The following is a 26,092-nucleotide window of genomic DNA, read 5'->3' on the forward strand; positions in this document are numbered from 1 at the left end:
AATGCCCCTCCCTTCTGGATTATGCAGAAGGTATGGCAAAGGCAGACATTGGACTAACAATGTATATCAACCAGGGACAGACAAGGTAATCCTTTGCCTTTGCCATCAGGAAACTCCCTGAGAGGTCTCTTGAAGGCCCCCATGACAAATTCTGTTCAGTCCTTTCCTGTCATTAAGGAGGGAACTCCTTCACAGAGCAATTAATCTAATTCCTATTGTAAAAAACCATACTGCTCTGGATGATAGAACAGCTTTAGAAAATAAAACAAAAATTTATGGAGAAGCCACAAATCAAACTTGATAAAGATTAGATTTGGAAACTCTAATTAGGGTTGGGGAAGGGTTTTGTTTTTGTATTTTAAGAAAATAAAGGCATCCAGCTAAGGAATCTGAAGAACACTGGACAAATGAGACATTGAAGAAAAAGGACAAATCATCCAGGAAAAATATTCCACAAAAAAAGGTTTTCTGCAGTGAACCATCACCACACCTAACAGCAACCTTTGAAGTCTCCAAAAAGATGATGGGACCCCACAATGATGATTCCACATTGACTATGATAATGGAATTAAGCTGAAAAACACCACCCAAAGAGCGGCTTTGGACTACAAACTGCTCAGGACAATTTCAAGATGGCTAGCTGAGATGATCCAGCCTCACAGATTACTCAAGCAAAGACTTGAGACAAGCCCTGCACTTTCCCATTATGCAGAAACTCTCCCAGGACTTGACAACCAAAGAATTTTCTTTTCAGGATTCCCTAAAGATGCCTTTGCCCCCTCCCCCCAGTAAGAAGTAATTTTAAGAACACAACATCTACATTCCAAAGAGGTGGGGTGGGATGGGTGGTTTTGGTCAATGGCTGGATAATTGTCATTGTTAAGATGGTTGGTTACAAGTTGTTAATTGATAATGGTCAGGAAAAAAAAAGATAAACAACAAGGATTAGTTTTAGGGTTCTTGTTTGAAAAAGAAGAGGATATAGATAAGAGGTAGATTATTGAATCTTCTCTGAAAAAAAAGAAATGATAGGATAAAAGGGAAGATTATTGAATCTACTCTGAAAAGAAAAAAAGAGAACATGGATATGATAAGATAAAAAAGGTAGATTATTGAATCTACTTTTAAAAATCTACTTTTAAATATTTTATATTGGATTGGATTTTTGTATATTGTATACAAATTTTATATAGTGTTACAAATTTGAAATTGATTTTGCTAGAAAATACTGTACATGTATTTCTAATCTTGTTCAAAGTATTGTACCTATACAGCTCATTTAACAATGTAATGCAAATTGCTAGTCCTTGAGAGTTATTATTACCAACTAATTAGGATATAAAAAAATGCAAGTTAGTAGTTAGTCATTACAATCAAACTTTTAAGTCATACTAGGTGTTAGTTTTCTGGCTGCGTTGTGTTCTTACCCTGCAAGGAACGTCACAAAACACGACAGAATCCGCTTATAGAGTTTATTAGAGATAAAGGGATAGAGAGTGCAGGCCTGTGGGAGAGACACGTGCGTGGAGAAGAGGAAGAGGAGAAGAGGGCCAGGAATATGGCGCTCTGCTTTAAAAACCGGCTGGGGGCGTGGCCAGGTCACGTCACTACTCCACGCATGTGCGTAGATCACATGGTCACGTTGCACGCTTACGTAGCCATGTAACGTCACGGATTCTGGTCACGCGAGATGCCTTGGCCGGAAGTTGCTAGGCGGAGATGTCCGGGTCCGCCGGGTATCCTGGCTACGAGAGACGCTTTGACCCGGAAATGGCTAGGCGGAAGTGTCCACCTGGTAAATGGGACCGTGGGGGGCGTGTTGTAAACCCTTCATTCCCGACTCTTATTTTTTTAAAAAAAAGAAAAAATTGTGGTTGACTGGGTATGGGGGCGACGTTTCTCTCAAAAACTGCTTCCAGCTGAATAGTGGGCGTTGGTTGGCTCTTGGGGGGGTGAGGGGTATCTTGTGAAGTCCGGGGATGATGGTGGAGATCCTGGAACGACGTTCTGCAGTCTCCTGGTTCTGCGCTGTCCATCCGTGCTGCTGCTGGGGAACCTCCCATTTAACAAGATACTGTTGACATAGAGAGAGCTTAGAGAGAAAGAATCGTTATTATTTTATTTTGGAGTTGGCATTTGTCTGAGGTAGATTTGGCCTGCCCAGATAGAGGCATGTGACATTCACCTGAGGTAGATCTGGTCTTAGTACTCTGCTTAATTTCTATCTGAGACAAGCCTCATTAGAGGTAATTCATGTAAGGCACCTGTTTTCCTCAGGCAAGCCTTGCTGGAGGTAGTTTATTTAAGATACCTATTTCCCTTATTAGGTTAACACTTGGGAAACACAGGTGATCAGTTGCTGAGTATTGAACAATGATAAATGGTTGTATTACATTATTCCTTACCACCTGGATATTTTTGATGGTCCTTTTTGCCTCCGGCTCTGTGTGGCCCTGGTTGGGAAAGGGAGGGGTGATACCTTATTCCTCTGGAATTGGTGACAAGGCAGTGGATCCTGATGTCCTCTGGAGCTTGAGAATGAAAGGCCCTGTTTGTTTCACTGTATATGAAGAGAGATTTTCTGGGATGGAGGTGAGATAAAAGGTTTTAGGTGGGACAGGTGGACCCAGTGAGGAAAGCCCTCGAGTTTAGCAGCTGTGGGGTTACAAGAATTACCTTGAAGGGTCCTTGCCACTTAGGGGAAAGAGGTAAAGGGCGCTGGCCTGGAGGAAAGAGAAGAACCTGATCCCCAATGTGTATTGGAGATGGGCAAGGATTGTCACACGGCTGAGGCAGTGAACAGTCCGCATAGCTCCATAGAATAGACCTTAGGTGACATAAAAGAGGAGTTAACAGTCTATCTGGAACAGTTGGAGGCTTGGAAAAAAGACCTGGTGTTAGAACTGGTCTGAGGAGATATTTAACTTTTCCTGCTGCATGGCCATTATATGGCCTGAGACACTGATCCTCCTTTTGCTGTGAGAAGTCCACGCTCCCTCCAAATAGCAGCGTGGGACAGGAGGATATGAAAAGCATATTTGGAGTCTGTAGAGTTAGTGGCTAGGAGAAGAAGTAAGAGAGCTGCTGGCGTGTCTGGGAGGAGGCAAATGTGTGGAGTGAAAGAAATGGACGCCCCTACCTTAGCTAGGAGATCCCTCCCCATTAAAGGTACAGGGCAGCTTGGCACCACTAAGAATGTGTGTGTGAGAGGGATGCCTCTGAAAATGCAATTAAATGGCGGTGTCTGCTGAGGTAGATAAGGCTGTCCCCTGTACCCGACAATAAAGGAGAGGTGGCATCCCAAGACTCCCAGGACTGAGTCAATGGCTCTGGTGTCCAGAAGGAAAGAAACGGATCGCTTCCCTGCTGCGTTCTGGGTTCCCTGTCATGTCTGTAGCCAAGCCTAGGTCTGTTGGAGGTCTTAGCTTGATATACCCATGCATCTTGGTGCCTGGGGGCAGTCAGCTGACTCTGTCTTTCTAGGCGGCACTTTTAACAAGGCTGTTGATGGCCTAGCAGAGCATTCGGTAGCCCGTGGCCTTTTCCTCATTTAAAACAGGGACCCAACAGCTTTTGGAAGTCAGCGAGTGCCAGCACTTGGCAATTTTGTTTTCGGGCTTTTATCTCTTCCCTGGCACACCTCAAATGCCACAAGTGACTCTTTTGCCTGTGGGGTCAGGAGCCTCGCTCTCCAGATGCTTAAGTTTTAGTCAGGTAGGTTTGGGGAACAAGAGACAGATTCGTCCTTATCCTGAATTATTTACTGGTTTTAGGGCAGCCTTACGGAGGCCTGTCAGGAGACAGGTAATAAACCTATCTCTGGCTAGACAGCCAGAGTGGCTCCCGGTCAGGAACCGCTTCGGCTCCTGGGGGTGTGAAAGGTTAGTTTGATGAATTTCGTCTGCGTGAATCCTAGCCTGCTTCCCATACCCGCCTGAGCTCCTCAGAAGGTCATGAAAGGTGAGACTATAAGATTGAGTTATATATTGAAACTGTTTAATAAAGGAAGCAGAATTAGACATATAAGAACCCAGCTTACTTTTTATCTGAGAGAGTGGATGGAACATGAATTTTAATTATTGGTTCCTTAGCAAGATCTAGAGTCAGAAATTCCGGAGTCAGAGAATCCTCTGGTTTACGTATAGCTAGGAGCATATGAGCAGGAGAGAAGGAAACGAGAAGAGACAGTTTAGCGTTGAGAGAGAAGAAAGCAACTCTTTCCATTTGCCTGAACGCCGACAGTGATTGGATAGCTCCCGTGAAATATCGGGATCCAAGGAGCCGCTTAGTGGCCCTTTGTTATTTTTTTAAAGCATACTTTGGCCATCTTTTTTTTTTTTTTTTTTTTAACATAAACGAGTTAGCTTAGAAATCTTTATGTGAGGCATTAAACTGAGAGGTTTTAAAGCTTCAACAAGACAGCCCAACGGAGAGGAAGAAGTAACAGGGTTGGAAGCCTTGTTTCCCATGTCTGCAGCGGAGGCAGAAAAATAAAAAATAAACGTGATCCGGAGCCAAGGCCCCAGGCGTCCCCAAGGCCAAGGGCGGATACCGGGCACAGGCTGCTCCTTGACTCGTCAGCCACAGAAGCAGGGGCCCCCTCCACGGTGAGGAAAGGATTCCCCGGGAATCCAGACAGCGTTTGCCCCTTCGTCAAGGAGATGAACGTGCCGGCCTCACGTGGCTCCCAGGACGCACCAACGGTGGTGGCCCTAACAATAATAAAAAATAAACATGATCCGGAGCCAAGGCCCCAGGCGTCCCCAAGGACAAGGGCGGATACCGGGCACAGGCTGCTCCTTGACTCGTCAGCCACAGAAGCAGGGGCCCCCTCCACGGTGAGGAAAGGATTCCCCGGGAATCCAGACAGCGTTTACCCCTTCGTCAAGGAGATGGACGTGCCGGCCTCACGTGGCTCCCAGAACGCACCAACGGTGGTGGCCCTAACTCAAGAAATATCTCAGGCTGCAGACGTGGGAGATGGCTAGAAGAGTTAGGCCTGCGATAGGGGCCGACCGTAGCCAATGAAGACCGTGGTTGGGGGTTCCCCCGGTCTCAAAAACACGTGTGAGGCGCCGGACACTCAACGGTCGTTCTCACAGATTCAGGAAACCGTTTACGCTGGCCGAAAAATGGGGGGACTCACCAATCGAAGAAAGCGGTGTTGGATGCAATTTGGATGCGATTCAGGCGAATGGAGAGCGGTCTGTTGCATACGGAGCAGATTCCCCGGTTCACGGGTTTCCAGGCGCAGAGCACCCGGGAGCGCCCGCTCGGTTTCGGCACCAAAATGTTAGTTTTCTGGCTGCGTTGTGTTCTTACCCTGCAAGGAACGTCACAAAACACGACAGAATCCGCTTATAGAGTTTATTAGAGATAAAGGGATAGAGAGTGCAGGCCTGTGGGAGAGACACGTGCGTGGAGAAGAGGAAGAGGAGAAGAGGGCCAGGAATATGGCGCTCTGCTTTAAAAACCGGCTGGGGGCGTGGCCAGGTCACGTCACTACTCCACGCATGTGCGTAGATCACATGGTCACGTTGCACGCTTACGTAGCCATGTAACGTCACGGATTCTGGTCACGCGAGATGCCTTGGCCGGAAGTTGCTAGGCGGAGATGTCCGGGTCCGCCGGGTATCCTGGCTACGAGAGACGCTTTGACCCGGAAATGGCTAGGCGGAAGTGTCCACCTGGTAAATGGGACCGTGGGGGGCGTGTTGTAAACCCTTCACTAGGTATGTTTTTTTTAAGATTTTTTATTTATTTATTATGTATACAGCATGTATGACTGCAGGCCAGAAGAGGGCACCAGATCTCATTACAGATGGTTTTGAGCCACTGTGTGGTTGCTGGGAATTGAACTCGGGACCTCTGGAAGAGCAGCCAGTGCTCTTAACCTCTGAGCCATCTCTCCAGCACCCACTAGGTATGTTTTTAAGATCAAACAGAAATATATTTTAGATACACAAGTCATCTGCAAACACTTCAGAGATCTACAGAATTTGGCATTTAAGATTTTTTAACAACATAGATCCTTTTCTTATGACAATGAGACATGTCTGCTCCTGGTAACACCAACTTAATTCAGGGAAGATGATGGGCACCAAAGAAACTCCATATGGAGTTTACTTTCTTTGTGGCAAAAGTTAGCCACTGAGCAAGAAAATGCCCTTGCCTCAACTGCTGACAGTATGCTGCCCAAAATGGACAAGCAGGACACAAAACAAAGGACTGCTGAACCTTGCCAAGACAAGGTAGGGAAGGCCCTTTAGAAAATCCTGATTCACAGATGAGTCTGTCAGACATGCTAGGCCTGTAGGCCAAAGATGGATGCCCCAACATTGCAGAGGAACCTCGGGTGACTGTCCAGGCAGCCAGCAGTTTCTGTCAATCCTCACATTATTTGAAAGTCGCTTGTTTGCACTTCCTGCTTACTTAGGTAATATATTTCCTTCTCGGGTCTCTGAGGGAGTTGAAGATTAGATAGTTATAGTTATAGTTTTCCCTGTTAACAAATTTAGAAAAGAAACTCACTAAAGAGGTGTAAGTGTGGCCGGGCGGTGGTGACACACACCTTTAATCCCAGCACTCAGGAGGCAGAGGCAGGCGGATCTCTGTGAGTTCGAGGCCAGCCTGGTCTACAGAGTGAGTTCCAGGAAAGGTGCAAAGCTACACAGAGAAATTCTATCTCAAAAAACCAAAAAAAAAAAAAAAAAAACCAAAAAAAAAAAAAAAAGGTATAAGTGCGTAAGTTCGAAAGACATCAAAAGATAGTTTTGGGTTGATAATACAAGTTAGGATAGAAAGTGATATTTTTCTCTAAATCTGTCAAATGTTAATGGACTGGATATTGTTAATATAATTCTTGATAGTATATATTATATACACTTGTACTTATTATATATAGTTTTTTCTTATATTAGTTATAACCTTCTTTTATTATCTTAGAGAAAAAAGGGGAAATGTGGTGATATATTGTGTACCCTAATAAACTTGCCTGAGGATCAGAGGACAGAAAAAGCCACTAGATTATACATAGAGGTCAGGCAGTGGTGGCCCACACCCTTAATCCCAGCACTTGAGATCTCATGCCTTTGCTTGGGAAGCACACACGCCTTTAATCCCAGAAAGTAATATGGCAGGGCAGAGAAAGGTATATAAGGCATGAGGAAACAGGAACTCTCTCACTTTAGCTTGAGGATTTTATAGAGGTAAGAACTAGGGGCTGGCTGCTCTGCTTCCCTGATCTTTCATCTTTCACCTTGATATCTGGCTCTGGGTTTTTTTGTTTTGTTTTGTTTTGTTTTTATTTTATTTTATTAAAAGACCATCTGAGATTTGAACAACACATGCTCTTACAGAGGACCTGGTTTCTATTCCCAGCACCCACATGGACACTCACAACTGAAGTCCAGTTCTCTCCAAAAGTCTAGTTCTATTGTATCTGATGCCCGCTTCTGACCTCCATGGGAACTGGGCACACATATGGTACACATACATACATGCAGCCAAAACACTCATACACATAAAATAAGGTAAATAAATCTTTAAGGGTGGGTTGCTTTGGAATAATGCTTTTGTACACTGGTTTAATAAAATGCTGATTGGCCAGTAGCCAGCAGGAAGTGTAGGTGGAACAAGCAGACAAGGAGAATTCTGGGAAGAGGAGGACTGAGTGAGAAGATGCCAGCCCGTCATCCAAGGAGCAGCATGTAATGGCAGCATGTAATGGCACACGGGTAAAGCCACGCAACAAAAATGGGCTCAGTTTAAGTGTAAGAGCTAGTCAGTAGTAAGCCTGAGCTAATGGCCGAGCAGTTTTAATTAATAGAAGAAGCCTCTGTGTGTTTACTTGGGAGGCACGAGTGGGGGAGGTTTGTCTGGACTACCGGCAGGGTGGGACTCAGGAAAACTTCAGCTACAGTGGGTATGCATGAACTCCATGTAGCTATGAGAGGAGGGCAGCTGAGAAGCAAGCAGGGGAACCAGGGACACTTGCTGGAGGTTCAATGGAAAGCAACCAGGAGGAGACAGAGCAGGATAGCTATGAGGGAACACAAAGAATAACCTTTGAGTTCTGGTGTTGAACACCCAGCAGGCTCGGGAAGAACTGACTCCACTGTTGGGGGGGGGGGGGTCCCTGCAAGTGTCACAGTTGTCAGGGGAAGGGTCTGGGTGAGGCAAGAAGGAAAATGCAACTTAGTCCTGGTTCATTTTCTGGAGTCTGATACCAAGTCAGTTTATTTTAGACATACTTGAGCACAAAATAATTTTGGAAAATAGTTTCCTAGTAGTAATTATCTCAATCCCGTGTGTACAATAAATCTTAAGGCATTGGGACTTTTTTGCAAAGTACATGTGACCTCTACCATAAAGATGGGTTCTATAGAGTAAGGGTCTAGGACAGTAGTTTTCAACCTGGGGTCACAACCCCTTTGACAAACCTCTATCTCCAAAAATGTTTACATTGAAATTCATAACAGTAGCAAAACTGCAGTTATGAAGTAGCAAGGAAAGTAATTTTATGGTTGAGGGTCACCACAGCATGAGGAACTGTATTAAATAAAGGGTCACAGCATCAGAATGGTGGTGTTGTTTTGTTGTTTCTGTTTTTTTTTTTTCTTACTCTTTTGGGGGGCCTGCTACTCAGCTACCAAATAAATCACACATGGAGGCTTATTCTTACTTATAAACGTCCAGCCTTAGCTTGGCTTGTTTCTTGCCAGCTTTCCTTAACTTAACTTATCCAGTCGACCTTTTGCCTCCGGGCTTTTCCCGTTCTCTTACTTCTGTAAATCTTACTCTTACTCTGTGGCTTGCTGTGTAGCTGGGTGGCTGACCCCTGACATCCTCCTCCTTCTCTGGCTACTTCTCTCTCACTCTTTTTCTTTTGAGATTTCTCCTTCTATATGTTCTTTCTGCCAGCCAGTGCCACCTATCCTTTCTCCTGCCTTGCTTTTGGCTGTTCAATTCTTTATTAGACCATCAGGTGTTTTAGACAGGCACAGTATCACAGCTTCACAGAGTTAAACAAGTGCAACATGAACAAAAGTAACATACCTTAGAATAATATTCCCTAACAGGATGGTTGAGATCCACTGGTCTAGGATCTGGTGTGGTCTCTAACTGAAATAGAGTAGAGGTCAGCATGCTATAAAGTATATGTGACATCTCCCTTAAGAATGGGTTCTATTGACTGAGAAACAAAGCTAAAGATATAAAGATAAATGTGTATGGAGGGAGAGGTTTCTCTTCTTTTGTTTTGTTTTGTTTTTCAAGACAGGGTTTCTCTGTGTAGTTTTGGTGCCTGTCCTGGATCTCACTCTGTAGACCAGGCTGGCCTCGAACTCACAGAGATCCGCCTGGCTCTGCCTCCTGAGTGCTGGGATTAAAGGTGGAGGGAGAGTTTGAGATAAACATGGGCAGGGGATTGGGTGAGGTCTGGCTGCACAAATAACAAAGGTCACCATGTATTTAGCAATATCCAATCCCAGTCTTTGGGGTGGAAAACAGGCTATACATTTCCTTCATTGAGAAGAAAACCTGTGTAATTAACATTCTTGGTTTCCCCAATACTTGTCTGTGAGTGCTCATGCCCTCTGTACACTGTCTCTAAGGGAAAAGCCAAATCCAAACTGAAATTGGCTGCCCTCAGGAATACTGGAAGGAAAAGGCTTGCACCGAGCAGGGAAACTGAACAAAGGGGCCCATAGTTCACAAGTCATTTTCATTATTTCAAAATGCCTAATAGAGATTCATATCTATCTTACTAATAACAAAAATATGGAATTTTAAAAATCAGCATAAAGTGGCAGGAAAGATGGCTTGGTTGGGGGACTGGAGAGATGGCTCAGAGGTTAAGAGCGCTGCCTGTTCTTCCAGAGGTTCTGAGTTCAATTCCCAGCAACCACATGGTGGCTCACAACCATCTATAATGAGATCTGGTGCCTTCTGGAGTGCAGGCATGCAGAAAGAATACTGTATACAAAACAAAAAAGATGGCTAGGTGGTCAAGAGTGGTGCACATACACAGAGAAACATTTAGATATACTCTGTCTTAGTTAGGGTTTCTATTGCTGCAATGAAACAGCATGATCAAAAAGCAAGTTGGAGATGAACGGATTTATTTGAATTACATTTCTACATTGTAGTCCATTACTGAAGGAAGCCAGAACAGGAACTCAAACAGGGCAGGAATCTGGAGGCAGGAGCTGATGCAAAAGCTGTAGACGGATTTTTCTTTGGGCTACCAGCTCACAAAAATGACATGGAGACTTATTATTAATTATAAAAGCTCATTCTATAGCTTAGGCTTGTCCCACTAGCTCTTATAACTTAAATTAACCCATTTCTATTCATCTATGTGTTGCCATGTGACTTGTGGCTTTTACCTCTTTTCCTGCATGTCTTGCTCTGTGTCCAGCTGGCAACTCTGCCTGCCTTTCTTCTTCCTTGAGATCTCTCTATCCCCAAAAGTCCCACCTAACCTCTTCCTGTCTAGCTATTGGCCATTCAGCTCTTTATTAAACCAATCACAGTGACACATTTTTCACACAGTGTAAAGGAATATTCCACAACAAGAGGCCAGGGAGGGCTGCTGCTTACTCGCTTGCTTCTCATGTCTTGCTCAGCATGATTTCTAACCCTGGACCAACAGCCCTGGGTGTATCACCCACAATTGGCTGGGCCCTCCTTAATTAATCAAGCCCTACAGGCTTGCCTACAGCCAATATTATGGATGCATTTTCTTAATTGAGGTTCCCTATTTTCAGATGACTATAGCTTGTACCAAGTTGAGGCAACCGTGGTCTATAGAGTGAGTTCCAGGACAGACAGGACTGTTTCACAGAGAACCCCTGTCTCAAACAAACAAACAAAAAAGTGTGCATTACCACACTGGGTTTCCAACAGAATTTCTTAACCATAGAGTTCAGAACAATTGTTATGTAAAAAATACTGGATGTTCACTAGATATTGATTTCAGAATAGGAATCTTAAGAGGTGGGGTAGGGATAAGAAAATAGGTGATAATAAATATGAAAAGAATTGAGAAAGAACAAATGTAGCAAATTACATAATTTCAAATACTTAGAACTGATGTAGCAAATAAAAATAAGGCCAGTGTGGTGGTTGATACTTGTAACCCCATGTGGTGGTTTGAATAGTTATGGCCTTATTCTAACTCACGTGTTTGAATGCTTGGCCAATAGGGAGTGGCACTGTTAGGAGGTGTGGCCTTGTTAGAGAAAGTGTGTCACTGCGGAGGCGGGTTTTGAGGCCTCATAGATGCTCAGCCCAGTGTAGCAGTTTCTCTGTCTGCTGCCCTGAGGATCAAGATGCAGAACTCTCAGCTCCTTCTCCAGCACCATGTCTGCCTGTGTGCTGCCATGCTTCCCACCATGATAATAATGGACCAAATCCCTGAAACTGTAAGCCAGCTCCATTTAAATGTTTTCCTCTATAAGAGCTGCTGTGAGGGCCGTGGTGGCATATGCCTTTAATACTGGCACTCAGGAGGCAGAAGCAGGTGAATCTCTGTGAGTTCAAGGCCAGTCTGGTCTATAGAGTGAGTTCCCTGTGTACAGAGAAACCCTGTCTCAAAAAACTAAAAAAAAAAAAAAAAAAAAAAAAAAAAAAAACAAATAAGAGCTGCTGTGGTCATGGTGTCTCTTCACAACAATAGAAACCCTAATTAAGACACCCCAGCAGAGAGTCGCAAAGGCAGGAAGCAGAGGCAGGCAAACTGCTACAAGTTCAAGGCCAGTCTGATCTACATAGCAAGTTCCAGGACACCAGGGCTACAGAATGAGACACTATTTCAAAACACCAAATAGAGCTGGAATGTAGCCTGAAGGTTTCTCCAGTCCTGCCCAGGCCCTGCAGTCAGGATCAATCTCTCCCACCCATATTCCACAGTTGCTTAGTCCCAAATATACACACAGAGGCTTATATTATTTTCAAGCTATATGGCCTAATGGCTCAGGTTTCTCGCTAGCCAGCTCTTACAACTTAAATTAACCCATTTCTATAAATCTATACTTTGCCACGTGGTTTGTGGCTTACCGGTACTTTTACATCTTGCTTCTGGAGGCAGCTAGCAGCATCTTCATCCTCTCCTTTCTCCTCCCCTTCTCTCTCTTGGATTTTCCTGCCTGGCTCCATCCTGCTCTGCCATAGGCCAATGCAGCTTTATTTCTCAACCAATCAGAGCAACACATATTCACAGCATACAGAAAGACATCTCACAGCACTTCCCCTTTTCTGTCTAATCAAAAAGGAAGGTTTTAACTTCAACCTAGTAAAATTACATATAACAAAACCGTTTTCAAGCAAGAATTACAGTTATAATATCTAGTCTATTTATATTTGGCAAATTCAAAGAAAATATTCTATTTATCCTATATTTGTGAGTCAAAGGATTTATATCTTTTATCTTTTATGGTGACTATGGAAAACTATAATTATAACTATCTAGTCTTCAACTACATCAAAGACTCTCAGTCTTAAGCATGAGAACCTGAGTTCATTCTCTAGAAGCCACAATGCCAAAAAATAAATTGCAAGGGGCCAGGTGTGGTGGCGCACGCCTTTAATCCCAGTAATGGGAGGCAGAGGCAGGTGGATCTCTAAGTTCAAGGCCAGCCTGGTCTACAGAGTGAGTTCCAGGATAGCCAGGGCTACACAGGGAAACCTTGTCTCAAAAAACCAAAATATTTGTAAATTGCAAGGAGAGTTAGAAGGAAGGATAGAGCCCACAGGGGAAGAGAGATTTAAAAGTTTGTCCACCAACTCTAGTCCATGGTCCCAGTTTGAATTCTGATTCAAATAAACTTAAAAAAAGAAAAGAAAAGAAAAGAAAAGAAAAGAAAAGAAAAGAAAAGAAAAGAAAAGAAAGGAGCCCATAAGATGACTCAGCGGGTAAAGGTGCTTGCTGACAAGCCAGACAAGCTGAGTTTGATTCCTGGGACCCACATGGTAAAATGAGAGAAGTAACTCCCAGTTGCTCTCTGAACTCCACACATACACCATGACATATGCATATATACACATGCAAGTACACACACACACACACCCGCTGACATCTCAAGAATAAATAAGTTAAAATGTAAAAATAAACCACCAAATAAATATTGAAAAGGTGGACACAGGGGCACATGCCCTGTCGTCTCAGCCTGGGGAGATAGAAGCAAGGAAGGATTTCAAGCCCAGCTTGCACTGTGCAGGGAGACTGTGTCTCAAGGAAACAAAACACTACCCGGCATCACTGTTGTGCCTGACAACTACAAACGGAGTTAACAGTGGTGAGACTGAAGGGGACTCTGCCCCAGCCTGGACTCTAGAGTTGCTTTATTTCCTCTACGTTACAAGCAAAGAACGGATGAGGAGAGGCAACGTCGACACCAAAAAACACAGCTCTTACCTCAAAGGGAACAAGAGAGAGTTTATTCCTGGAGAGTAAAATATGAACGGCCACTGCCTGGGAAAACATACTTAGATACTCCATTCCTGTGTCTTCCAACATGGAAGCAATTTCACGGAATTTTATAGCCAAAGAACAAAGTCGTGAGTCAAGGCAGTTTTAAATGACAACAGTGGACACGTCAGAGAAGCAGGTCACAGCCAGGCTGGTAGACCTTAGATGCTATCTGATCGCTGAATGGAGAGAAAGGAGGACATGGCCGCTCCTAAGTATGTTGAGGAGAAGGTTTGTGTAGATATGAGGGAGAAAACAGCCAGAGGCATCTGGAAGGGTCCTGACAGAACAGGGCCAGCAGACTGAACGGGGCCTTGGGAGAGGGGAGGGATAGAATAGGTGGAGAGGGTGGGCAAGCAGACCTAAAGAGATCCAGGAGAAGCCAGGCGGGCTTTAATCCCAGCCCTCGGGAGGCAGAGGCAGGTGATCTCTGTAAGTTCGAGGACAGCCTGGGCTACAGAATGAGTTTCAGGAAAGGCTCCAAAACTACAAAGAGAAACCCTGACTCAAAAAATCAAGAAAGAAAAAAGAAAAAAAAAAAAAAGAGAGATCCAGGAGAGGAGGCAGCCAAGAGACCAAGAGAGCCCATGTCCAGAAATGGCTGCATTGTATGGGGACCAGAAGCTGGGAGAAGGGAAGGGTGGGGAGCGGAGCGAGAAGGGCTGGGAGGGACTCCACACAGGTACTGAGTGACGCTGGGAGAGCAGGACAAAGTCCACTTTGATAAGCACCTCAGCCAGCCATGTGTGCTGGGCTTCTCTGAGACCTGACATCTCAGCCTGCAGGTAGGGAATAGTGTTTTATTAAATTAATACCTTTCTAAAGTTTGGATTTTTTTTCTTCTATGTTTATTAGGATGTTAGGTCTGGCTGGGTGGTGGGCAAGCAATGACTCTTTGTGAGCAGGAGGCTAAGGACACTCTGAGAGAAAGGTTAATTAATTAAATCCCAGACCTAATTCCAAACCCCCACATCCATTGAACTTTTGTTTTGGGTTTTGTTGTTGTTGTTGTTGTTGTTGTTATTGTTTTGTTTTTTGAGACAGGGTTTCTCTATGTAGCCCTGGCTGTCCTGGAACTCACTCTGTAGACCAGGCTGGCCTTGAATGCAGAGATGCCCCTGCGCCACCACCCGCCAGCTTGAAGTTTTAATCAGTACACCAGCCTTTGCGCACACACAGCTTCTTTCCAGGAATTCTCTTTGACAGTAGGAACTTGACCAAAGACAAATAAGGAGAAACTGAGTAAAGTCTCTCTTGAGCTTTGTTTGTTTTTAGCTTTAAAAAAAATCCCTAATTTCAGCCGGGCGGTGGTGGCGCACGCCTTTAATCCCAGCACTCGGGAGGCAGAGGCAGGAGGATCTCTGTGAGTTCAAGGCCAGCCTGGGCTACCAAGTGAGTTCCAGGAAAGGCGCAAAGCTACACAGAGAAACCCTGTCTCGAAAAAAACCAAAAAAAAAAAAAAAAAAAAATCCCTAATTTCAAGCTGGCAGTGGTGGTGCCTACCTTTAGTCCCAGCACCTGGGAGGCAGAGGCAGGCAGATCAGGAGCTGGGGAGATAACTCAGTGGATTGAGGGCCACAGTTTGGATCTCCAGCACCTGCAGAAAAACAGAGCAGGCACACCAGCCCACCTGTAGTCCCGCTACTCAAGAGATCCCCTGACGTGTGCTAGACTAGTGAATCAGGAGAGCTTCCAGTCCAAAGAGACCCTGCCTCAGTACACAAAACGAGAAGCAGTTGAAGAAGACAGATGATGACAGCCTGTGACCTCCAAACACTCTTGCAAACAGCCATGCACACATACGAGAGAGAGAGAGAGAGAGAGAGAGAGAGAGAGAGAGAGAGAGAGAGGGAGGGAGGGAGGGAGGGAGGGAGGGAGGGAGGGAGGAGGGAGGGAGGGAGGGAGGGAGGAGATCACTCATTTCCAAAGGTCACCCATTAGGATCTCACTAAGTTGGCCACAGATTTCACCTCTGACTGAAACACCCACTGCTTCAAAACTACGGTTTTCACTGTCTCCACCAGGTCCACAGTAAAAAACGTCTTCAGCATCTTAGGTGTCAACACAAGAAACACAGCTCTCATCTCAAAGAGAACAGGAGATAGTTTATTCTAGAACCAAATTCGACTGACCATGGCCCAGAAAACATGGAACTCAGTTATCCCCGGTTCCATGTTCCCTTTGAAATTGGTCTCATGACATTTTACAGTAACAGAACAAAGTCATAACCCGAGTTTTGAGAGTCAGGTCAGTCCGAGCCTTTCTCAGAGGCCCTGGTGAAAGTCGAGTAGAACCTAGGTCTGTGTCCTTGCCCAGGGCCAGTCTTAGCAAGGTTTAGTCTAGGGTCAGGGCCTTGAAGGAGTTAAGATTTCAGTTCCTGGAAACGTGGCTTTTCCCTGAAGAGACTGGATTTATCAGTCCCGAGACCGTTGTGTGCTGGCCCCTGACTCGCTTGAGGTGCTCTGTGTTCCCTTTATGCAACATTACTTGCTTAGCTTTCTGACTATGGCCCATTTCTCCCCCTACGGATTGTGTATAAGATGCTGTACTTCTCACTAAACATGCTTGCCTGAGCCATCAGCCTGGGTGAGACGTCCTAATCTCAAATTTGTTGTCTTCTTTATTTTCTCATTCCATGGTCATGCCATGGTCCCATTCCACGATCCCCATAGGACTTGTCGCTGAAGAATGACCTGCTGGCACAGGTCAGTCAAGGCAAGTTTAAAACACATTGATGGATACATCAGAAAGAAGGTTACAGAAATATGGGGTAATCTCTCCTCTAAGCCTCAGATACATACGAGCATTTGGGTTGGTGGAAGATAGTGGTCTGCTAAGTTAATAGGTTCCGAAAGGTTTTTATCTGTTTTATCTATTAACCATAGTTCTGACACACAAGCTGGCAAAGAATGGCTGTTTAGGAATAAAGCTAGCCCAAAATACGGTCGTCAGGCTCCATCCCTGCCGCATTTCTCCCTCCTCACTGCTCTTCTAACCAGTCAGCCTCTGCAGACACAGCTTCTTTTCTGTTCACAGAGGCAAAGATACAGCTTGTTAAACTTATTAATCAGTAACTTTTCCCTTGATGCGTGTTAAACTTATTAATCAGTAAATTTTCCCTTGATGCACAGAACTCAAAGTAACTTTTCTCTAGATGTGAAGAACTCACAGTAACTTTTCCTTAGATGTGCAGAACTCGATAGCACAGGCTTCAGATAACATCAAAATTTGTACCCAAAACTTGCTAATCAGGGCTGGAGAAATGACTCAGCAGTAAAGACCACTTGGATTTGCAGATGACCCTGGTTCAGTTCTCAGCACCAACCTGGTGATTCATAAACAGCCTTAACGAGTTCCAGCAAATTCAACCTCCTGTTTTGACTCCAGCTCGCCCCTTTTCAACTAAGGTACACCCTTCCTTGGCCAGGGCCGCGCAGACTGCTGTAGGGTAGAAGTGAACGGCTGCAGTTTCGTTAATAAGGTCGCTTTCACCCATGTGGAAAACAGCTGCCTAGGACAGGATGAAGTTTCAAAGTGGTTTGAATTTGGGGGGCTGGAGAGATGGCTCAGTGGTTAAAAGCACTGGCTGCTCTTCAAGAGAACCTGGGTTCAAATTCCAGCCCCCACAGGGCAGTTAACAATTGTTTATAACCCCAGTTCAAGGGAATCTGATCTGATTACTCCAGTCCCAGGGGATCTGGCCTCCTCAGGCACTACATACATGTAGGCAAATGCTCATATATGTAGCTAGAGTTTTCCTGCCTGGCCCATAGTCAGGACAAATCTCTCTCACCTGTCAGTCCCACAGCCGCTCAGACCCAACCAAGTAAACACAGAGACTTATATTGCTTACAAACTGTATGGCCATGGCAGGCTTCTTGCTAACTGTTCTTTTTTTTTTTTTTTTTTTTTTTTTGGTTTTTCGAGACAGGGTTTCTCTGTGTAGCTTTGCGCCTTTCCTGGAACTCACTTTGGAGACCAGGCTGGCCTCGAACTCACAGAGATCCGCCTGGCTCTGCCTCCCGAGTGCTGGGATTAAAGGCGTGCGCCACCACCGCCCAGCTGCTAACTATTCTTATAGCTTAAATTAATCCATTTCCATAAATCTACACGTTGCCACGTGGCTTACCGGCATCTTCACATGCTGCTTGTCCTGTTCTATCTTTTCTCCTCTCTGTTAGTCCCGCCTATACTTCCTGCCTAGCCACGGACCAATCAGTGTTTTATTTATTGACCAATCAGAGCAACACATTTGCCATACAGAACATCCCACAGCACATATACATAATATAAAAATAAATAAAAATCTCAAAAACATTTAAGTGGTTCTAATTCACATTTCCCTAATAGCTAAGCACATTAAACACAAATATTTATTGGCCATTTGTATTTCTACTTTAGACAACGCTCTAGGCGAGTGTGTTGCAACTCTGGGGAAAAGGTATCCTGACTGTTCAGGAGTCAGGCGACCCCTTGAGCTTCTAGGACAGCTCTGGCAACTGGAGCTGCCATGAGATAGCTCAGCTCTAGAGGGAAAAGTATCCTGACTGCTCAGGAGACTAAGGCCTGGAGCTGCTGGGACAGCCCAGCTCTGGAGGGAAAGATATCCTGACTGTCGGGAAGTCAGGCTATACTGGTGTGGTGGGGCATGGTCTTCCCCACAGGATATAGCAATCCTGCTCCTCTCCTGAAGGGCTGCTGCAGCTGAGTTTTGCTCAAATCCCACTTAAGGGGGCTTCCTAGCAGAGCTCTGCTTCTTCTCTGGCCCAAGATGTTGCTTCCTTTGCTTCACTCTGCTAAAGCGGAAACCCCTGCAGAAATGTAGCAGTCTCCTCCCGCTCTGGTAAAAAGTTGTTAATTTTTCTGCTTCACCTTGCTCAGTCCCCTAAGGGACTTCTCAGCAAGATTCTTCCATTCAGCTCTGCCTTTCTCAGCCCCCTAAAGGAACATCTCTGCAAGGATTTTTTATGCTCAGTCCCCTAAGGGATGTTGTAGCCAGGTTCTTCTTCTCTGTGCCAGCAAATGAAGATCTTCACACCAAAAACTCTTCTGAGAAAGAGAATTTTTGGGGGAAGGAGGAGTCCAGGAGAGTGGCTGCCTCTACCAGGGTGGAAAAGAACAGCCCACAGCTGAGCAGGCAGGGTGGTTTATATAAGGATTAAAGGCGTGCGCCACCACCGCCCAGCCTATATAAGATTTTTGTTGTTGTTTTGTTTTGTTTTTCAAGACAGGGTTTCACTGCGTAGCTTTGCGCCTTTCCTGGGACTCACTTGGTAGCCCAGGCTGGCCTCGAACTCACAGAGATCCACCTGCCTCTGCCTCCCGAGTGCTGGGATTAAAGGCGTGCGCCACCACCGCCCGGCCTATATAAGATTTCTTATGGGTAGGTCTCTCAAGGGAGAAGATTTTCTCCCCAAGGATTGGTTAGGTTTTGTTGTTGTTGTTTGTTTGTTTGTTTTTGTTTTTTTGCTCAGGGATTGGTTAGTTTTGTGTGTTGGGGCAGAGATGGCCTTGATTTCAGAGCCAAACTATGTTTCTTTCACTGGCCTTTCTTAGCTTTTTGGCTCTAATACTAATGCCAGGGCATATTTCTTTCACTGGCTCTGATTCCAGAGACAAAGTGTGTTTCTTTGGCACTGGTTTCAGAGTCAGGGCATGTTTCTTTGGTTCTGGGTTTGGGGATAAATTGTTTCTTTCTCTGGATCAGGTCCCAGATCCAGGGTGTGTTTCTTTCCCTGGTTCTGGGCTCCAGGGTCAGGGTGGGTTTCTTTAGCCAGCCCCCTTTCCCTATACCATATTCTGTAGGTCTTTGAAAGATCTGAAGACCATCTATCTATCTAGACTATATCTATATATGATCTGTAAAGCATACCTAACATATCTACAAATTTGGTTATTATAAATGACTAACCAGCCGGGCGGTGGTGGCGCACGCCTTTAATCCCAGCACGCGGGAGGCAGAGCCAGGCGGATCTCTGTGAGTTCGAGGCCAGCCTGGGCTACCAAGTGAGCTCCAGGAAAGGCGCAAAGCTACACAGAGAAACCCTGTCTCGAAAAACCAAAAAAAATAAAAATAAAAAAAATAAAAAAAAAAAAATAAATAAAAAAATAAATGACTAACCACTAACCTATATTTCCTGACTATCCTTATAGTTTTCAAAACTAGAATTTTACCTTACATTTTTAAGTAAACTGCACTGCATAGATACAATACCTTAAACAAGAATAGAAACATCTTTAAACTAGAATATATATATATATATATAGTAACAAAATTTGCCGGACAGTGGTGGCACATGCCTTTAATCCCAGCACTCAGAGTGAGATCCAGGACAGGCACCAAAACTACACAGAGAAACTCTGTCTCGGGAAAAAAAAGTTTTATCAATATTCTATAGTCCCTTAAATGATAACAAACATCCATAACCCACCAAATAACCAACAGCCACCCATACCCCCCAATTCTTGGGAATGTGGGCATAGTTTTGTTCATACTGCTTCCTGCTGTCTGTGGACAAAGTATCTTTAGGTTCCTAGAGAGAAAATTTTGAGATAATGGTCAAGACTAGTAATAACCTTTGCTGATAGATATCACCTGTCAAGTGTCAGGAGGTCTTGCCTCTTCAAACCTGATCCACATTAACCCCAAAGGAATCCACAACCTCTCATCTCATGTGGGAACAAAACTCCAAAGCATTTTTTTATTTCTATTTGATGAATATATTTTTTGACTTTTTGAAAGTTAAGGCAGTCCTAAAGCATATAAGCTGATTTATTTCAACAGTCTTTGAACAGACCTCTTTCAATTCCAGGTCTCTTTGCAGCTGTCCTTTGCTTTCCAACAGTCCAAAGATTCAAAATCAACATAATAACATATAGGATCCAACCTTCCTGTGTATTTCCCATCTTTCATGGATTTTTTCTTTTACTCTCTCTTTAAAGATTTTATTTTATAAACTATTCATGTACATTGTTAACCACACTGTAACCCGTTTAGAGGTTTTTCCATCTGGGCCTCTTTTATTGTGTATCTTCAGCCTTGTTTGACCGTATGAGCAAACCTTTACACTGCTAACCCACACCTGGATTCTCCTCATGCGGCTCTCAACTGGCATGGCCCACTTCTTGGGTCATGAAAGCCAAGCGTGAAACTGGCAGCCAGTGGGAGGCTTGTCTGACCAGGAACTTCATTCAGCCTCCCTAGAGCTCTTGAATGCTGATGCTTGCACTGTGACAGGCGTTTTGCTTAGTTTTTTGTTCCTACTTAATGCATTAGCTGCTCAAGGGCCCACTGACTGGCAGAAACTGTCCAGACAAAACTCTTTTTTTTTCCCCTGGAGCTGAGGACCGAACCCAGGGCCTTGAGCTTGCTAGGCAAGCGCTCTACCACTGAGCTAAATCCCCAACCCCAGACAAAACTCTTAAAGGAGCTGTATACTCTTTTTTTTTGTTGTTGTTCAGCTTTCTCGGGCTCTAGAGAGATATTTGAGCCCCACGTTGGGTGCCAAAATGTTGTTGGTTGTTTTATTACTCTTTTGGGGGGGCCCAGACGCCCTGCTCCTAGTAAATCACACATGGAGACTTATTCTTTTTTTTTTTTTTTTTTTGGTTTTGGTTTTTTGAGACAATGTTTCTCTGTGTAGTTCCTGGAACTCACTCTGTAGCTTAGGCTGGCCTCAAACTCACAGAGATCCACTTGCCTCTGCCTCCCGAGTGCTGGGATTAAAGGCGTGCGCCACCACTGCCTGGCTGGAGGCTTATTCTTACTTATGAATGCCTAGACTTATCTTGGCTTACTTACTACCAGCTTTTGTAAATTAAATTATCCCATCTACCTTTTGCCTCTGAGCTTTTCCTGTTCTCTTACTTCTGTAAATCTTACTCTGTGGCTTGTTGTGTAGCCAGGTGGCTGGCTGGGTGACCGGGTGGCTGGGTGGTTGGGTGGCTGGGTGGCTGGCCCCTGGAGTCCTCTTCCTTCTCTTCCTTCTTTTCAATTCTCTCTTTCCAGATTTCTCCTTCTATTTATTCTCTCTGCCTGCCATCCCCACCTGTCCTTTCTTCTGCCTTGCTATTGTCTGTTCAACTTTTTATTAGACTATCAGGTGTGTTAGACAGGCACAGTAAGTAACACAGACTCACAGGGTTAAACAAATGAAACATAAATAAAAGTAACACACCTCAAAATAATATTCTGCTACACCCCACCTCCAGGAAAACAGCAGATGTGATGGCTCAGGTACTCCTAGAATGCATCATCCCTCAATTTGGCATGCTATCCCTCCAAGCTTCTGGGACATCAATGCTGGTACCACTTTTCCAAACTCAAGTGGGCCCCTATTCAGGATAAGGATAAACATCTCTGTTTAATTCTTCCTGGCAGTCTTCACTCTTCCCATGGCTAGCACTGTTCATAGGGCCACTGTTAACAGTCTGTCTGTTTGTTTGTTTGTTTGTCTGTTTGTTTTTTCCTAGCGACTTGCCTCCTCCGCTTCCTCCAGGAACGGTGAGTGGAACAGTGCCATCCTCTGGGTGGCAGCCAGTTGAATACTTCTCCACCCACCCCTCCTGCTGAGTATGAGCCACTGACTCCAGACTTCTCCTCCCCATGTCACCCCTTGCCAACAGGAAGTAGCCAGACTTGAACCAGTGCCCACACATCCAAGAAGGTTGGGGTGTTTAGCTGGGAACCCACTCTGGCGCCACTCTCTCTCTCCAGACCTCCCCCTCAGAAAACCTGACAAGCAGCGGCTCCTCCCCAGGGCTCCTCAAGACCGTGCCTACAAGGTGTTTAAGCTCAGGCCCATAGACCTGCCATGTTATTTCTCCTTCCCCCATGATCACCCAGGGATGCCTTGCTCATGAAACCTGGACTTTTAATTCGGCTTGATTTGGCTTATTGTGTCGGCAGAGAAACCCACAAATACTTATCAATACGAAGTACTGAAACCAAGGCTTTCTGCATGCTAAGCACGCTCTCTCCTTTTGCATGGAGGACAAAGACCTGCTTTTGTAGAACATCACTGAGTGCACTTGTTTTTACAGTGCCTTGGTTTCTCAGAGGTGTGAGAGAATTGCCTTCTTACACCAAGCATATTAGTGCATGGCTATAATCCTCACGTTCACAGAGTTGGGCAGATCTCTGAGTTGAGGCCAGCCTGGGTTTCAGACCAGTCAGGGCTACGCAATGAGATCCCGTCTCAAAAAAATAAAAAAGGGTGGAGGGGCTGGAGTGGAGGTTCAGCAGTGCAGAGAGGTTGCTGCTCTTTCAGAGGATCAGAGCTCATTTCCCAGACCCGTGTCAGTTGGGCAGCTCACAACTGCCCACTGTAACTCCAGCTCAAGATCTCACTCTCCTGGCTCCTCCAGGTGCCTGCACACACGTGACTCCTTCCGGAGTGTCTACATTTTATTTCTATTATTGAAAAATCTCAAAAGCCAAATTCAAAACTTAAATTGGAGTGCCTGGGTTCCCACTGACTGCTTTTGTAGCTTCCTTTTAATGTGTAAAGAACAATAGGATATGGTGCACGCCTTTAACCCCAGCACTTAGGATGCATAGGCAGGTGGATCTTTGAGTTCGAGGCCAGCCTGGTCTACAGAGAGAGTTCCAGAACATCCAGAGAAACTCTGTCTTGAAGGGGAAAGAAAAAAAAGGAAGAAGAAGAACCTGATGAAATAAGCGCCCAGCAAACCCTGCCCTTAGGAAACATGATCTTTAACTATAGTGAACTCAATCATTTACACACCACATGTCCTTGTTTGCCTTCTGCTGTCTTAATAAGCAGGATGACCAAAAGCAACGTGGGGAAGAAAGGGTTTATTAGGCTTACGGATCTATCATTCATTCGTTGAGGGAAGCGAAGGCAGGAACCCGGAGGCAGGAACCAAAGCACCGATCCTGAAGGGAGGCTGCTGCTGGCTTGCTCTGCTCTCTGAGGCTTGCTCTGCTCTCTGAGGCTTGCTCAGCCTTCTTTCTTATGCAACACAAGACCACCTGGCCAGGTCTAGCGATGCCCACAGTGGCCCAGGCCCTTCCATACCAATCATTAACTAAGAAAATGCAGAGCCAGGCTGGTGGCACAGGCTTTTAATCCTAGCACTCAGGAGGCAGAGGCAGGCGGATCTCTGTGAGTTCAAGGACATCCAAGGCTACATAGTGAGACTGTCTCAAAAACAAAGAAAGAAAATGCCCCTTAGACATGTCCAGAGGCCAATCTGATGAAGGCAGTTCTCAAGTGAGGCTCCTTCTTTCTATGTCACTCCAGTTCGTGTCAAGATACTCACCAACACATTATTCTTTGTATTTTATCTCATGTAATTTCTGTGCCTTATCAACACCTTCTGTAATAGACTTTCGGTTTCTTTCCTCATTTCTACTTCCTTTTGAAACTATCATTTACCCTCAAACCAAACTAATTTACCATCTAACCATTAGAAGAATTTCCTTTCTTTTTTGACAAAAATACATTTCATATGTGTAACTTTTATATCTCTTCCTCTTATGTGATGATTTCTATCGATTTTGTCTTTAGAAAACATTTTTTTCTTACTAAAATAGCTATATTCCAATGAAAACCTATGATGCTGTATAGGAAAAATTGTTAAAAGTCTTTGGTACATTTCTATATTTTCTTCAGCTTGGGGGTGGGGGCACGATGAGACTGTTCACTGTCCTTGCGTTTGTCTTTATCTTTGGGCTGCCTGTTAGCCTCCCCAGAGAAGCACATCAAAGCACAGAAACTAGTCCTTGTCTTAACTCTGCAGTCACCTTGGATTCCAAGAACGGCAGAGCCTACAGGACCCCCCTCAGACGAGGGCAAGGCTGTGTATCGGGGCACACTCAGACGAGGGCAAGGCTGTGTATCGGGGCACACTCAGACGAGGGCAAGGCTGTGTATCGGGGCACACTCAGACGAGGGCAAGGCTGTGTATGGGAGCACACCCAGACGAGGGCAAGGCTGTGTATCGGAGCACACCCAGTGCTTCCCGGCAGCCGGTCCCTCCCCTCAGCACCGAGGATTCTTTGGAACATCTTGAAGAACCGTAACAGTGACCAGCCAGACAAGACTTGACCAAGACATCACTCGGACACAGTTTTTGTCCCTTGTTTTCTTTTATTTTTTCTATTCACATGTCCCACTCAGGTCAGCATCCTAAAGACAGACCTGGACTATCAGACCCCTCTGGTTATTCTCCCTAACATTGTCACATTGATCAAACCTCCTTTCTCTGTCCCTTATCATCCTCCCTGTCTCCCTCCCTGCCTCTCCCTCTTAAAAAAAAAAGGAGGGGGCTGGTGAGATGGTTTTGGAAGGATGTGTCGTCCAGCCCTAACCTGATGGCACTGTTTTGTGTGTGTGTGTGTTGTGTGTGTGTGTGTGTGTGTTTTGCCTGCCCAGAAATGAACTACTCTATGTCAGTCATTAGAGTGCTCAGACCTGAGTAATAATTTACACAGATTCCCTGTGATAACTAAGAAACTTAATATGGAGCCAGGCATCCTTTGAGGGACACTGACTTTTTTCTCTGGAATGCCTGGCAGATGCTAGTGGCCTGCAGGTGATGTAAGAATAAGGACAATGGAGCCAAAACTTCCTGCAATTGGGAAGCAGAGGCAGGCAGGGTTCAAGTCCAGCCTGGTCTACAGAATGAGTTTCAGGGCAGCCAGGGCTACACAGAGAAACCATGTCTTGGAAATTTAAAAAAAAAAAGAACAAAAATAAATAATAATAGGATAATGGGCTGTGAGTTATTAACAGCTGCCTTTCTTCTGTGAAACCTGCTTATCCCCCCGGGGAAGCGGATGAAATGGTCTTTTATTACTATATAGTGGGAAGGAAAATACAACCTAGGGAAGTAAAACCACTTTCCTGCCGGGCTGTGAATTCCATGGACGTTCGTAATGTCCACCTTTCTGATGTCTTAATACCCTCCCTTAACCTGTGCTTCTGCGCGGGGGCACGCGCTTCTGCGGGCGTGCGTGTTGGCTCTAAGGCTGCCGCTGTCCTGCTTGCCAGAATAAGTTCATCTAAACTAAATCTGAATTAGATCTGAGTCTTTGGTCTTTCAAACACCACATCAGTTTAAGGTTGTAACACTTGTAACTCTTCAAAGGACCAGGATCCGATATCTGGCCCCCACATGGTGGCTCACAACTGTCTGTAACTCCGGTTTCAGGAGATCTCATGCCTCTTATGCTTCTGGGGGCACCAGGCTAGCACGTGACACACAGGCATACATGTAGGCAAAACACTCATACACAAATAAAATAGTTTTTAAAGTCAAATGAGGGTTTTTTTAAAAAAAATTTTGAGACAAGATCTCATTATATAACCGTAGTTGCCACAGCAATCTGCCTGTCTTTCCAGTTCAGGAAAGGTGATGGCTGACTCTCTTCTGGCCTCCAGTGGAAACCAGGCACACAGGGTACACAGGCAAAACACCCAAACACATAAAAAGTAAATAAAGTCATTTTGCCTGGTATTTGAAAAGCCATTCCTGTTCTCTTTTGTTAACTGTTTGCATGGATTTTTTTTTTCTTTTTCTTTTTTTTGACAGTGTCTCAGTGGAGCCCTGACTGACCCAAAACTACATATGTAGACCATGTTGGCCTTGAACTCA

The 26,092-nt window shown here is 44.9% G+C and overlaps 1 protein-coding gene across 1 annotated transcript in view; it reads left to right on the top strand.

The window, feature by feature from the left end:
* Positions 1-14,231: 14,231 nt before the first annotated feature.
* The window catches only part of Echdc2 (enoyl-CoA hydratase domain containing 2), a 28,799-nt gene continuing 16,938 nt past the window's right edge, over positions 14,232-26,092 (top strand). Inside the window, exon 1 of the mRNA XM_037202787.1 lies at positions 14,232-14,256. The gene's annotated coding sequence lies outside the window, so the exon portion shown is untranslated. The remainder of the gene's footprint in view (positions 14,257-26,092) is intronic.

The sequence above is a fragment of the Peromyscus leucopus genome, chromosome 2 (genome assembly GCF_004664715.2).
Source record: "Peromyscus leucopus breed LL Stock chromosome 2, UCI_PerLeu_2.1, whole genome shotgun sequence".
Taxonomy (NCBI): domain Eukaryota; kingdom Metazoa; phylum Chordata; class Mammalia; order Rodentia; family Cricetidae; genus Peromyscus; species Peromyscus leucopus.